We start from the raw sequence: 5,146 nt of genomic DNA on the forward strand, positions 1-5,146 counted from the left end.
CTTCACCTGCACCCATGGGTGAACTGATCAACAAATTCCAGAGCTTTCTCCTTTCTGCCTTGGAAATACCCACAGGGTTTGGGAGGTGGGCCCAGATCCTCCTCACCCCAAGAGAAGGTGGGCCCGGGCTGAAGGTCTCAGTGGACCCTAGGCCCGAGCCTCACAGAACCAGAAAGCACGCACCCCCACCCTGCTGAAGACACTTCCCAGGCTTGGGGGGCCCCTACCCCTGTCCCGGTGCCAGGCTAGGGACAGTTCTGAGCTCAGCCTCTCTGGAGAGGGGGTCAAGCGTGGGAAGCCCTCGCTCCCTCTCTTGGGGTCGGCCTGCGGGGGTGGAGAAGTGTGAGTGAAATGGGTTTATTACTGGGAGTCTGTTGCCTCGATTGGTATCGATCCCCACATGTCACCTTCCATTGCCGCTAATGGGACATGAAGAGTCTCCACCAACACCACAGCCACCGGCTGCACACGCTCACACGCAGCTCCCCTCCCCCAGCCCCGCGTCCCTCAGATGCTGCATTCCAGGGCTGCCTCAGCTGAGCCTCTGCCGCACCTCCTCCTCATCCCCAACCTCTCCTCTTCCCTCTGCCTCATTGGCTCCTCTCCTCCACTTCCCTCCTTCTCCCTCTTCTTTGTCTCCCAGCCTGATTTCCTCCTCCTTCCAAAAGCTTATCTGACACTCCTTTCCTTTTCCTCTTTCCGGCCACCTGGGGACCTTATCCGTCTATTCAGGGGTGTCCGTCTTATCTCTACCCCCTTCCCCTCTTCTCCCACCCTCTGAGTCCAGTCTCAGTCACCGCCACTCCCCTCCATCCCTCTGATGGGGGCACACTGGGCCTCACCCCATCTTGGGAAGCCAATGGGGGATTCCAGGGAATGAGCCAGTGGGAATGACCCCATTTTCTCCAACAGCTGGCAAGGAGTGCTTATCAAGGGATGTTCTCCTTCTGTCACAAGTGGACTGGCCAGACAGACCCTCCTGGACCAGCCAAGTCACCCACCTTCACTCCACTGGCTGCCAAGCCCAGGCCAGATCCCAGCAGAAGAGCCAGGAGAGTGAGGAAGAGGAGCCCTTTTCCTTTCCTTCTTCCTATTCCTCAGGGAAGAGATAGCAATGCCTTCTCATCTCCACTCCCCTGGCAACACCCCCATTCCTGTGCAACCCCTGGAGAAGCCCTCCCCAGGGTCTGATCCCATCCCCTTGTCTTTGGCCCATTTTAACATCAGATGGTCGGGCACACGCGAGGCCTGAGAGGACCCATTTCGAGTGGTGAGGTCTTGACACAAAGTCTGTGGGACAGTGTCGATAGGCTCGGAATTTAGCCTATTGTGCTGGTTACTCAAGTATGAAAATAAGTCACTAACTAGAACAGGAAAATTCTACTTGAGGCTCAAATAGAGCATCCTTTGGTTGGCTGCTGTGAAAGCACTCTACGTGCCTGAGTTTGTGCCATTAAGCTCTGGGGACTGCAGGGAGCTGAGGAGAGGGGTTCCTGCCAGCCCCTTCCCGGTTTTCCCTCAGCCCCAAGAGACTCCTCTCCAGGGGGACTTGGGAGACACCCAAGCCAGCTTCAGCCTCAAAGTGGGAGAGGCTGCCTCCTGCTGATTCCCAGACAGGGATGGGGACCCCATTATTGTGTCACTGTGTCAGGGGAGCTTAGGGGGCTGGTTCAGGCCAGGTACAGTTAATGGAAATGAAGCTGAGGTTTGGAAGACAGTTTAAAATATATTGAGGCTGCCTGTTGAGAGTCTGGGTAGCTGGATTGGCTAGAGTGTGTGGAGCTGGTTGGGGGGTACCTTTTAGTTCACTCGCTCAGTAATCATTGGTGGAGCAGCCCCCACGGTCAGGCACTGTGCCAGACACTGGAAGGTGTACAGAGATGCTCACAAGAGCAAAGGAAAGGGCTGGATTTGGTCAGGGGACACCCCTCCCCAAAGGGCACTAGACCATCCGCCTCTGTCTTGGGGAAGAAACAGGAGGCCCAGTGTGCTACCCCAGAAGCCAATGTCTGTACCAAGCGCCTGGCTTCCTAATCTGACGCCCAGCCTCCTCTATGAGTGCAAATGGGACAGAGAGGGCAGGGCGGGGGTGGGGGCTGCTTTGATCAGATTTACGGGAATATGAGAGGAAGTGGGTAGGGACAGTGTATGGAGCAGCAGAAGAGAAAGAGTGAAAACCCCAATTGTCTCAGAAGCAGCTGCTCTAGTTCTCGCAAGGACTTGAAGTCAGTAACATGAGGGACTTTCCTGGGAGCTGGGATGGAGGCAGGAAGTGGGAAAGCAGAAGAGCCGTGAGCCTCCTTCTCTGGAGGCGTTTCAGATGTTGCCCTCCCAGGAGAGTTGTGGAGGCAGGAGGGGATCTGAAGGACCCCGTGGAGTCCAGGCCCACCGTCCAGGTCCCAGTCGTTCCACTTCAGGTTCTGCTCCCACCGCTCTTTAAACAGGGCCTTCGTGGAGAGGAGCAGGGAGCGGTTCTTCCTCCCCAGAGTCCTCTTTGGCCTTGGCATCTTCTTGCTCCGAACTCGAATGGTCCTGAATCCTTAACTAAGGAGATGGGATGGGGTGAAGGTGAGCAAGGGGCAGGACCAGCTCTCCAGGTGAGGAGACACCAGTGACACCTAAGAGAAATACCCAGGGTACCACGTCTTGGCGCAAACCTCCATCCTCCTCGCTGTAGCTGTCTGTCCTCTATGGAGATCAAGTTTGCTGAGTCCTTGCTAATATTCCTCCCCTCTCCCTGCATCCAGCTCTCTGGAGCAGTGTTCTGGACCATCTCTCCCTCTGTAGCCCCTTCCCTTTTTGCCCTTGGTGGGCTCGGAGCTCTGTTCTCCTGCATCCCCCTAATAAGGACCCTCTCTTCATGGCCCCCAGCTCCTGTCTCTTCCATCAATCAGCCTCTCTCTCTCACCTTTCCATCATGTTAGCTTCGGTTGATTTAACCAGAAAACAACCCCCAGAATTTAATTCCATGGCCCTCCATTCCCATCTCCATCAGCTCAGGACTGGGAGGGGCTGTGTAATGAGACGGGGTGGGGAGAGAGGGGGAAACTTGGCCTCCCAGAGTCAGGGAGGAAAAAAAAAGAAAATCATATTGATTCCCCAATGACAGCCATCAATCTTTTCCTCCCCGCTAGGGAGTGGGGAGATTGGACACAGGCCCCACCAGCTCCAGGGCTGTGTGGTCCCCAGGACTTTAAAGCCAGAGGTTCTGGTCTTTGACATCCACCCTCCGGTTTCCCCTGAGAAGCCTCTCCTGAGGTCAGTTACCTAAACCCTCCATCCCCCTCCCCAGTGTATTCTGGAATCCTACTCCTTATCATGTTCCTACTATTTTCTCAGCAGGGTATCTGATGCCCCCGTAGTCACTTTTTTCTGTCTGGTTTATGCCTTAGTTGGAAGTTCTTCTTGCTGTCTAACTTTAAGTCATATTAATAAAGAAAAGGAAAAATCATTTTCTAGAACTCTCAGAGGACAGAGACATAATAAGTGCTTAAAAATCCTTACAGAAAAGGTGATTGGGTAAACTAACAGTATCATTTTAATACTTGAGACTAAGATAAAAAGTTATATATCGTGAAGATTCAGTACCTGTTATGTGAGCAGAGGTGGGGCCTGGGACTCAGAGGAAAAAACAGGGAGTGAGGTGGTGTTAAGAGTCAGAGGTTGTGAAGGGGGGGATCCTTTTCCAGGCCTGGACTCTTATCTCCACAGGGAGTTCCATGAGAGAAGGGCTGGCACATATTGGGAAGGGTAGACAGCTGGAAGGACTTCCCAGCAGTTCAGTGTCCCTTTCCTAGAACTGAAGAAGCGGTAGCCCTGTCGCCAGTATCTCAGATGTTTTAGGAGCCATCTGCCCTCGAGGTAGGCTCTGGATGCAAAGGACCCAGTGAGAGACACTCCCTCCTACCCCACCCCCCACAGAGGTGGAGGGGGCTCAGGGCTGTGATGCCACTGGCCCCCGAAGGGTTAATGCTATTGTCTGAAAACCACATCGGCTCCCCTGGGAGCTTGGAGATCCTGCTCTCATTTTAAGTACCCCTAACTCAGCGTGTGATGAGCGAGGGGTCGCTGGGCGAGGTGTGCACCAGAAGGAGCCGCTGGACGGAGCAGGGAGCTGCTGCTGCACCTGCACCGAGGGGTGCACCAAGGTAAGGACTCTGGAGGCAGCTCTGCGGCTGGGGCTGGCCGGGGGGGGGGGGGGATATGATGACCCTTCTCCACCAACCCCTACCTCAGCTATGGAGCCCGTTGTGGGGCAATTGGGAGGGGAGAAGCAAGGAGACACAGGCACTGTGTGGATATGAGAGCTCAAGGGCCACACTGACGCTGCCTGACTTCCATTCAGGTGTGGGCCAGCTGCAGAGCCAGGTGTTGGGCAGTCAGGGCAAAGAGAAGTGGGGACCTCATAGAGACAGTAGGTCCAGCATGGCAGCAGGCTCTTCTCCCCAGATGGGGCATAGCTGGGGTCAGATGTCGGCTCACTGGGGCGGATAAGACTCCTGGGATTAATGGGATGGAGTGGGGCTCTGGCGGCTGAATGAATTCGGGTCCCAGCCATCCCTGCGCCCTGTTGTCTGTACACCTAGGGAGTCCTGCATCCCAGCGAGCTCACTGCAGCCATCGCTGTGGCCAAGGTTGAAGGGCAGTAGGTGAGGACTGGTATCGGGGTGGGCATCACAGCATGGGGACGCGAAGGAGCAGGGGATGGGCACAGGGGTCCCAGGAGGAGAGAGTTAAGGTTGTGCTCCCATCTGAGCCAGGCTGGGGTGAATTGAACTGAAACCTCTGATGGAGTAAGGGGATTCTGCTCCGTTCCTTCCTCAGACTCTTGGCATCCCTCCCAAAGAACCAGGTCCAAGAAGCCTGAAGTCTGAGAGCTTGGGAGCCCCTTATTAGCAGAGCCCCTGGGACAGTGGGGGAGGATGCAGGCTACGTGAGGCTGGAGAGGCACAGAGAGGTGATGCTTCTCTCTCCAACCCCTTCCGGATGGACAAGAGGAGAGGGCTGAAGAGGAGAGTGGTACCGCTGCCACTCCACCTCCAAGCCCCTTCCTGGCCCTGCTCAAGGGCAGTGGGGCCCAGTGGGGAGAGGGATCAGGGCACTGGGATGGAGCCTTGGGCTGTGCTTGGGGCTTAGTAGAAGTTGA

This window comes from Ceratotherium simum, chromosome 2, assembly GCF_057802395.1.
Source record: "Ceratotherium simum simum isolate JZ-2026a chromosome 2, ASM5780239v1, whole genome shotgun sequence".
Classification (NCBI taxonomy): Eukaryota; Metazoa; Chordata; class Mammalia; order Perissodactyla; family Rhinocerotidae; genus Ceratotherium; species Ceratotherium simum.